General features: G+C 37.4%; 1 pseudogene; it reads right to left on the minus strand.

The window, feature by feature from the left end:
* Positions 1-8,942: 8,942 nt before the first annotated feature.
* Positions 8,943-9,776, minus strand: LOC130457266 (eukaryotic translation initiation factor 2 subunit 2-like; annotated as a pseudogene).
* Between the last annotated feature and the right edge of the window lie 1,250 nt (positions 9,777-11,026).

The raw sequence follows: 11,026 nt of genomic DNA on the forward strand, positions 1-11,026 counted from the left end.
GAACTAGAATGAGAACTAAAGTATTAAGAACAGAAATTAGGCCAATGTCACATCTCTGAATCCAGCCTCAACTGGTCTCAATCCAAGAATAGGTTAAATATGGAAGTGTATACAACACTAGCTCCCCTGTCTAAAAAGTAAATAGGATTAATCCTTTTCTCATCATCACAAAAGGAAGACTCAGGAATTGTTGGGGTTTTTTTCCTCATCCAATGCCAACTAATTTGCCCGTAAAAGAGTGGCCTCCATTGGCCTAGTCTAATGAAAAGACTATGTTTCACTGAACTTGGACAGTAGCATTTCTTAGGAATAATTGTTTTTCCTATCTTTTTACTCTGAACTTGGCCTTTGAACATATTTATAGCTTCCTCAGCACACATACACATTGGTTTTTTCTGGTGGAAAAATTGTCATCAGTATCATTATCATTGCCACTAAAAATTACAGTAGTTATAGGATCTCAACCTTACTGTAGATTAATTATGTAAGGAAGCAGTGAAGATCACTAGAGCCTGTAAAAATTAAACCCTTACTGAGCATCTAGCAAGACTTGACCAGTAGCTAAAACTACAGGTAACAGTCATTTTGGCAAGTCTTTGGCTCACTGCCTTTCAAGGGCCCTAAGACACTAAATATTAAACATCTAAACTTGGGGAGGGAAAAACAACACTAACCAAAGGCAAGACATTTGGATTTTTTACTACAGAAATGTTTAACACAAGAAAAGGCAGAGCTTCTTCCCAGTAACATGGAGTGGTGGCATTGCTGGCAGCAATAGCAGTGGCAAACTTGGCAGCTGCCCTCCTCAAAAGTCTCCAGGAAGACTGGAGAAGCAAATGTTAAAGGAGTATAAAACCTTTTTTTTTTTCAGTTTATTTGTTTTTATTTCAGGAGCTTGCACAGGTGGCTGGAGCAGTGAGGAAAAAACAGATTGTGTTGTAGGAAATAAAGAGGAATTAGTTAGTCATTCTTTTCATTCTTTTCCCCTTCCTCCACCTTATTTGAGGGGGGGAAGGGGGGTGATTGGGACTTGTTTCTAAGTAAATGCTTTTATTTGGTTAAAGATTGGATCTGACTGATCTAATCTTACTTCTCATAAAGGTAGCCCATGTACTTTGCATTTCTTTGCTTCCTCTGTTCATGGCATGAGAGCTTGAGGGCAGTTCTGGGAACCAGACAGGAGTGGGTGAACTTGCCTAGCACAGAGCTGGGGTCTCACTCGCATTCCCCACCCACTGTCCCCCCAAATATTGCTAAAGAGTTGGAATTTCTTCGATCTTTAACTAAGGACCTAATCGTGAACCATTTGTTTCTTAACTACACATCCAAGGGCAGAATTACTGCAAACTTGGCATTTCAAAAAGTACCATCAAACCATGAGCCTAATCTGTAGCAATAAGCAGTTGTTTCTAAGTGGTTAGAGCACCGGGTCTGGAGTCAGAAAGAACTGGGTTCAAATCCACTGTGGCAAAAAATTTATTAGCAGAGGTGTCAAAAAGTAAAACAGTCTCCAAGCCAAAAGGAAATAGGTTTATTGAGAGAGGGCATAGTTACCCAAGAATGAATCAAGTAAAATCAAAATAAAACCTGAAGGAGATGGAAAAAATCAGATAACATGGGTGTATTTGAACCACAAACTCACATAGTAGAACATGGGGTAGAGAAGTGTCAGAAAACTTTATGCCTGCTGTATGATTCTTCTTAGAAGTGATTCTTTCAGAATTAAATGATTACTATTTTTAGAAATGTTTAGTACTTACAATCGAATACTTATTCAGTTCCAACAGGACTGAACTATTAATTGAATACTGATTCAGTTCCAAAAGGACTAAACTACTAAAAATGCTGAACCTCTAAAAGAATAAAAATGTTTCATATAGAATCCTATATGATTCAGATACAGAAAATACTCCATATAGAATTATATCTTGATTATTCTCAGAAAAGTTTAGAATTTTATCTTGATTATTCTCAGAAAAGTTTAAGATCTATGATCACAAAATAAGTAAATTATGAAAAAAACTTCTGATCTAATATAACTGAATTTTGGAAAACCTGCTGATACTGATGTAATAATGAGTCTGGTAGGGGATTTCACATTCACAAGACACTTCCTAGCTGTGTGACCTTGGGCAAATCATTTACCTTCTGTATGTTCAAGAGGCAGCTAAGTGGCTCAATGGATAGAGTCCTAGCTCTGGAGTTGTGAAGAACTGAGTTCAAATCCAACTTCAAACATTTCCTAGCTGTGTACCCTGAGCAAGTCACTTACCCTCTGATTGCCTAACAAAAAGGATCCATTGGAGAAGGAAATGCTCCCCAGTATCCTTGCTAAGAAATCCCCTTGGATAATTCTGATCCATGGGATCATGAAAAGTCAGACATGACTGAACAACTGAACAAATGTATCAACATCAAGATGTATGTTTACATTAGAAGCTTCTCATCTTCCTCACAGGCAAGAAGTCGCCATATTCTCATACTTTGAAATACTTTAATTAAATAATTATTAAATAATAATTTAATTAATACTTTAAAATACTTTGAAATTTCTTCAAGAATTCAAACAATAAATTGTATTAGAATCTGTTCAGTATCACAGACCAAACTTGTCTACAATCTCTTGGAGGATTATGTTCTTGGAGGAACATAATCTCAAAAATTAATATCAATTGAGACCATCATCCCAAATAGTTGTAATCTCCAATTTATATGAAAAGGAAAAGCTTTCAAAGTATAGTGACCTAGCAAAGAAGCCATGAAGTCAAAGGAGCAAAGAAATCATGTGGAAATGGGAAATGGCAATATCATCCTTCCTTTCTTGTGCTACTCAGATGAACTGAGGACGCTTTCAATGGGCATACATAAAATAAGCTCATTCTAATATTGTTACTCAACTACAAAAAAAATTATTATTTTATTGACTTTTTGTAATAGTCCAGAGAACATTAAATAAGATAGAAACTAGACTTCAGATTCCATTGGTATAAGAACTCTCAGATGAGAAAGCTCCCTCTACTATTTCAGGTTGGCAGCTGATAGCCCCAGAAAATTGCTGAGAGCACTGAGAAGTTAAGTGACTTGCCAAGGGTCACAACATGTGGTAAGGTAAGACTTGAGATGAAGTTTTCTTAATTTCATGGCCCCCTCTTGATTCACTAAACCAGAGGTCAGCAAACCATGGCCAATGGACTCAATCTGGGTGTGTTGCATATTTTTATATGGCCCATAAACTAAGAAAAGTTTTTATACTTCTAATAATACAAATTTTAAAATATAATAATAGTAATAATGTTAAAGCTAGATAGTCTATAGTTTGCCCCCCCTTGCACTAAATCACACTGTCAATCCAGAACACTAATTATGGAATAGAACAATAGCAGGATATCAACCTATAATTGTTTTTATCTGAATCCCTTTGAAAAAAGGTTCAATGAAATGATGATGATGAGAGTGATAATCATAACAGTTCATAAATATAGCAACTCATAAAGTGTTTTGAAGTTTGTGATATACTTTACATTCATAATCTCTCAATCCTCACAACAGCCTTGTGTGAACTAAATATTATTTTCTCCGTTTTAAAAATAATAAATTGAGTCTCTGAGAGACTGATAAATTGATGAGAGATGGAAAGAGATACATAGATATAGTCAAACAGATGGGAGAGGGAGAGGGAAATAGAGACAGAGACACAGAGCAACAGAAAGAAAGAGAGAAAGAGAGAGAGAGCTTGTATTTATATCTTCCCCAAGACCTAGCATAGTGGCTGGAATACAGTTAGAGCTTCAGAAATATTCTCTTTGACTCTGTTTCTTTGTCTCTATTTCTCTCTGTCCCTGTCTCTATCTCCCTATTTCTCTCTGTCTCTCAGTCTCTCTCTGTCTGTCTGTCTCTCAGTCTTTCTCTCTGTTTCTCTTTTCTCTCTGTCTCTATCTCTCTTTGTCACTCTCTCTCTCTTTTCTCTCTCAAAGAGCTTACATTCAAATGAGGGAAGAGACTCCATGAAGGGGGGCTGTTGAGGGAAACTGGGGTTAACAAGGGTGACAGGTAACTCACAAATGTGGTGGTTTGGTTCCTAAGAGGATAAGATAAAAGCTCACCTATTAGAGTTCATCATTCAAGGGCCAGGGTCTGAGTTTGCTGTTTGGGGAAGAGAGGAGTGAGGGAAAGATGAAGACAAGGCAGTATACCAAGAAAAAGGCCTTGTTTCTGTGAGAGGCAGTGAAAGTCTGTTTCTCGAAGCCTAGTAGTCCTAGGCACAGAGTTCAAGTTTAGAGGGGGTGGCTGGGGGTGGGGATCATAATGAGAGTGGATAGTCAGCATGGTGAGGAGATGGCTGATTAAATGATTTTTACAAAGTCAAGTTACCAGTTGTCTGAGGTAGAAATTGAACCCCATTCTGTCCCTCTAGCCTTGCATCGGGAAATGCTATTTACAACTAGGGAATGGTGAGGGAGTAGAACACTAACTTTTTTTATTTTTCTGCAGAAAGTAAATTAGCCCAAGAAGGGCTCTGTGCGCCATTCATAGACTTCTTGCCCCTTTCTCCTCTCCTTAGGCAAATCTATTTTTCACTGAGATAAAAATGACAATTAAAAATTAACTAAGCCACCTGGAGATCTTGTGTTCATGTGTCTTCCTGACAGGAATAAGAAGAGCAGAGCTCATCTGGGAAGAGAGAAAGTAGAGCTCGTTAGAGGCTGGGCTTGTCTCTCTGTGAAGGGAAAATTACTACTTATTTCAAGCCTGTGTAGTCCATGTCAAGAACCCTCCAACAAAACCAGGAAAGCATTCATTTATTTCTTTTCTCAGCAGTTTCAAGCTACACCCTGACAATGAACTTTAGTTTTTGCTACAAACCCAGATTGAAGGGCCTTGTTTTAATTTGTGTAGTCATTTTTTAAATTTGATAAAAGAAGACTATATGCAGATTCCATAGCTAGAAAGCAGATGGTTTAACTTTCTTTGGATTTCATTTGCAAGCTCCCTTTCCTTCAACTGTCAAATGTTATTCTACTGCCTGAGGAAACTTTCTAGGCATTTTTGTCACTCACCTAGATTTATTAGTTACTTTCATGAGACAGTTGATTCTTCTCCCCATGTGGAGAATTTTAATATATTAATATACAATCTGGAGAAGACTGCTTCTTCATGTGAAAAATGAGACCATTTTTCTATGTCCACAGGGATCTTAACAACTGATTTGTTTAAGTTGTTTCCAGGTACCTCTGACCACCTCTTCATAGAGATAGGGCATTGTGGATGTGGAATTCAGTATGTAATAATGGACCTTTTCAATATGTTGGTTAGTTTTTGCTGAACTGTTTTTTCCCTTCTTTTTATTTGTTGTTATAAGAGAAGAGTCTTTGAAAGGCAGGGAGTGGAGGGGATACATTGAGAATTGTAGATGATCTAAAAACAAATACATGTGTATATATACACATACATATTATAATTACATATAGTTATAGATTATTTTAATTATCTATTTACTTGCTCCAAAGTACCAGGTCCAAGGAAGATTGTATGAGAGCTGGAAGAAACCTTAAAGGTAGTCTAGTAATGTTCTCATTTCACAAAAGAAGAAAGCTGAAGAAAGTCAAGTGACTTACCCAAAGTCACACAGTTAGTAAAAGACAGAATCAAGATTTTAACCCCTTCTCTAACTCAAAATCCAGCTTTCTTCCCACTATGTAATACTCCCTTTCTTCATTTGAAACAAATTTTAAAATTCTATTTGTCCTCTGAAGACAGGATGCCATGGTCATTTTCCAAGCAAAACCATAATTTCCATGTTTCACAACTCCAAAGCAGATCATGAAATGAGAGTCCATCTGTAAAAGCAAAGGCATTTGTTTTCAGGAGAGGATGATCATTGGTCCTTGCACAGGTACTTATGCAGCTAATGACCTGAAGACGGAAGTGTAATTAAAGCTTTTCACTCTAGGGATACAAGCTAATATCTTTTTCTGTCTCTTCATTTATGTTCTACTCATTAAAACCTTACAGACCATTGGCTCATTAATAATTGTGGGATGCAAATGCCATGATGTATAGTTGTTTTAATATATTACCTCCCTCATGAAAGGCTTCCAATACAAGGGTGACAAAGTACATTACAGCTGTAGCCATGGTGTTCCTGTCAATAAGAGAAGTCAGACAGAGAGAAAGTCATTTTAAAGTTAGTTCAGGAATTTGTCATGTGCATGTCAGGTTTAGACATCTATCATATGGTGCCAGAGGAGCAATGAATGTAGACTAGATTGGACACCAATAAAATAGCATGGATCCACAAACCTTAACCTGCAGAGGCGGTTATGGAAAGAATATTGGATTGGGGGTCAAAGAAACCTAGTTTTCCTTCTAGTTCTGCCATTCACTACTTTGTGTTCATAAGACAATCACCTGATCACCCTGGACCTCTGTTTCCTCATCTATAAAGTGAGGAAATGGGACTGGCTGATTTCTAAAGCCCCTTCTAGCTCTAAACTCATAATATTTTCTTAAAGGGACTGATTTGATTTTGCACTGGTATCTCCAGTGCCTAGCACAGTACCAGCCACATGGTAGGTGCTTAATAAATGCCTGTTCAATGGCTGTTTGGATTGTTGAATACGAAGTCACTTTAGAGGGCATGATAAAAGTTTCCTCATTTGCCCCTAGACTCCAGGGGGATAGGCTATTGTATCTGAGCCTTTCAAACATGAACTTAGGGCAATAAGGCTGAATCTCAAAACAATCTCAGATGTGGTTATTAGATATGCATCATTATGATAATTTGAGGGGGAAGCATGGGGTTACCAACCACAGTGTTACTAACTGCATCCAGAGTGGGGGCACACACACATACCCAGAGGAAACAAAACTTAGGGGAGGAAGGCAAAAAGACATTGACAGTTGTCTGTTCCCAATGATTACCACATCACTAATCAGTCAAATGTCAGAGTATGTGGAAAATACCCAAGCTAGGTGCTTCACTGGATAGAGAGCCAGGTCTCTAGGTGAAAGGTCCTGGGTTCAAGTTTGACATCAAATACTTCCTAGCTATGTGACCCTGAGTAAGTCACTTAACCCCCATTGCCTAGCCTTTACCACTCTTCTGCCTTGGAACCAATACTTAATATCAATTCTAAGACAGAAGGTAAGGGTTTTTTAAAAAAATAGCTCCTACAATCTAACCCTTAATATTTCTCTGCAAATATTACCCCAAAATAAAAGGGAAGTGACAATCTTACATCCACCAGAAATAGATATCATTTTATCTAGTCCTTAAATATCTCAACTAAATATTGACCTTAAATTCTGGCTTGTAGAAGGGACATGATCCTCAGTGGGCTCAGTTACTTCTCCTTTCTCCTTTCATCCTGCAACACACTGACAAGGACTTTAATATAGGAGCCACTGGGGTTCTCCCCAGCTTTGGAAGCTCACCAAGTCCCAACAGTCCCCAACACTCCTTTTCCCAAGAGCAGGAAAGAATAGACACAACAGAGGCAAAAACAAGACCAGGGAGTTGAGCTCATGAACACTGGCCCATTTAAGAGGAGCCCATGACCGTTCCCCCATCCAAACCCACCACACCTCACCTTCCTCACCAAAACAACAAGGATTCACTGGGGCCTTGCTGTGTGCTTGTTCATAAGCTAATAGAAAAGTCTTTCTTTACCAAGATAAGTCAAAAAGCATTTATTAAATGCTTCCTATGTGCAAATCATTGGACTAAGGCCTGGGAATACAAAGAAAGGCAAATTCAGTCCTTGCCCTGAAGGAGCTCATTATTTCTAACTTCTTAAGAGGGGAGAGAACCTGCAAGCAATTATATGCACATAAGATATATACAGAATAAATTAGAGGTAAGAGGACTGGAACTAGTCATAGAATGCCTATCAAAGCTCCTGTACAGGGTTATATGAAGTCAAGCATACTGCACATGCAAGTAAGGACTGGCCGTATTGGCCAGTGTTCCATTACTTTACACTTCTTCCTAAATTCCATCTCTCTCTCACTTAGTATATGAACTACCTTTGTGTCATCTGCAGGCATAAAAAAATAGTATATCCTTGCCTAAATCCAAGTCATTGATTAAAAAAGGAAGGAAGGAGGGAAGGAAGGAAGGAACGAAGGGAGGGAGGGAGGAATGAAGAGAGGGAGGGAGTGAGGAAGGGCGGAAGAAAGGGAGGAAAAAAGAGAAGAATGAAGCAAGGAAGGAAGCAAGAAAAGGGAAAAGCACAAAGTCTGGTATTCTTGTAGAAAATTTCCTTCCAAATTACATTATATCAGGAATTTGTTTTGCTTTACTTTACATATGATTAATGTGTTTGTTTTTTCTTGATTTCTCAATGGTGGTGGTGGGGAGAAATAGATGAAAGTGAAAGAATTCAGACCTAAAAATAAAATGTAATAATTACTATTATAATAATTTTAATCTATCTTGCATTTCATAAAAGTTTATGGTTTTTTAAAATCACCTCTTTTCCCTATCAAGTATATTCAATAAGCATGTGAACAACTTGAGGACCCGCATCTTTCAAGGATTTCACTGACCAAACAACCAAATGCCAAAAAATAACTTGGCAGATTTTATATCTTGCTTGTAATATAATGGTAAATTCACTCTTAATCATAAACCTGTCTAGCTGCATCTCCAAAACAGTTTGTAAAACCAAGTGTTGATTAGCAAATCAGTTAGCTTTGGCACAGAGCTCTGCTCTCTTGCCTGTAATGGCCTATAATCCAGTTTTGATGTTGGTCATAGAGCAGTAAGAGTGATAGGTCTCACAGTGTAAGAAATAGTCATGTGTCCTATAAGACTCCTTCAGGACCAACATGTATGGCAAATGGCAGATGGCATAATTCTTGATAGATATCTTCTCAAGATATTTTCTACCTTTGATTAGAAGTTGGTTTTAGTACCATATATGGAACCACTTCTACCAAATTTAGGCAATGAAAATGCCAAGATGTTTGTACTGATGATATAATAATTTAAAAGTATCTGTGAAGTTAACAAAAGAAGATTTTTGGTTCCTACACAAATAACCTGTTGAATTTTCATCACAAATTTCCTCTTTCTTCCAGCAACCATATCTGGATTCTTTTCTGCAGTTATGATGAACATTCAACTCATCATATGTATAGTTTCTTTCTGAGCTTGCCTAAGCATGGTCTGATTAATGAAGGAAATTTCATCAGTCTTTTAGCTGTCTTCATCTTCCAAAGTTTCATGTCTTTAGTATTTCATGTGTATCTGGAAACTTGACCTTCTTTTCCTTCTTTTCATTGTCAAAGTCGTTTTCTAGTTCTGCTGGTTCTTGCACATCATTTTAACCTCTGAATTCTTTATATCCCCTTCAGTTTCATCAATATCTTGTTTAAATTTTTCTTCTTTTTCTTTTGATTTAAAAAGTTTAGTTCAGCAAGTCATCAGAAACCTGTTTCTGCCATCTCCTTTTATCAGCTTCTACATCAGCCTTCCATTGGCTTTAATTCAGTTTTGTTTCTGAGGATCATGTTTATTCTGTCTGTGTATCTCTTTCATCTAGCATAAAAGATATCTTGTTCTTGTTTTTCTCCTCCTCTTCTTCCTCTCCCTCATTCCTCTTACTCTTCTTTGCAAGATCAAAAATAATCTCATCTCTAGACATGCTGTAGGTTTCAGAAGCTTTGGTGCAGAGAGCTAGGCAGTCCCCTTGCCACTGCAGGACGTGGTCTGGCACCAATGCTGCTCTTCCTGCTGCTCTCGATGCTTTTCCATATGAATTTTTTAATGGCATCATACTATTAATGGCTATTCTTTGGGTCCAACTCTTCAACAACGATCCAAATTCACTTAATTGTACTTTTCATCTAGGTCATATTTCTCCATCCCTTTAAAAGAACAGCTTGAGAAATTTTTTTCAAAAGCTGTGATGAAATCTTGGTAAACTTTATAGCATTCCCTGATCCACCTGGTTAATAATGCTATCAAAAAATGTAGTGAGGATATTTGGCATGACCTATTCTTGAATCAACTTAATTCACCAAATATTTATTAAACAGCAGTCAAAAATAAATAATCTTTTCCCCTGGCATGGACTGTTCTTGATGAAATAATTTTAGCTGTTTGTAACTCCTATTTCCTTTCATAAGAATTATTCCTTACCTTTGAAGATGAGCAATGTTGACGTCTCGCCGCTGCGTGTGAACGCCGACACCAGGCCACAACCGCACCTCCCGTAACAACTGGCGTCCCATGCCCCATGTGCCACAAACTCTGCGCCTCAGTCTTTGGACTCCAAAGCGACATGAGGGTACACTGTAGATGAAAACACAAAGACAATTGTCATTCTCTGTCACCGAGAGACTACCACTAATATATTTTTTTTAATTTTGCCAGGCAGTAGAATCAAGCTCACTGGCCTATAGTTTACAATGTTCATTTTCTTACCTTTTTGAAAAGACAGGACATTTGCCATTCTCCAATCCTGAATTACTGTTATGTCCTCCATGATATTTCAAAGATCACTGACAGTGGCTCAGCAATCACACCTGCCAATTTAGCATTTCATTTGTGACTCTAGTGACTTGAATTCATTGAAAGTGACTTGGAGAACTATTCAATGCTCTCTTATTATTACTGTACTTATCTTTATTACATTCCTATTATCCATTTTGCTCTGCTTTTACTAGGGAAAAGGTGATTTTTTAGACAACAGAAATAAAATAAAAAGCTGAGTAGTTCTACTACCTCAAGCATCAGTCTCAGCTTTTCTTTTATTCTCCTCTTTTCCCCATATAACTAAAATATTTTGTCATACTTAATTTTCCATACACATTAACATATTACACATACATACACATTCTGAGCTTTAATACACCTAACCCTTCTTACAGGATCATGCCATCCTTTTGTCTTCATTCTCCTTTACCTACCTTTGTTTTGTGTATGTACATATCTTTTTTAAAAATCAAAGTTAGTTAAGAGTTTCCTTTATATTTATATCGGTCTCTTTGACAGTTTCTCCGTTCCTCCATATTAGAATTG

This window comes from Monodelphis domestica, chromosome 1, assembly GCF_027887165.1.
Source record: "Monodelphis domestica isolate mMonDom1 chromosome 1, mMonDom1.pri, whole genome shotgun sequence".
NCBI lineage: Eukaryota > Metazoa > Chordata > Mammalia > Didelphimorphia > Didelphidae > Monodelphis > Monodelphis domestica.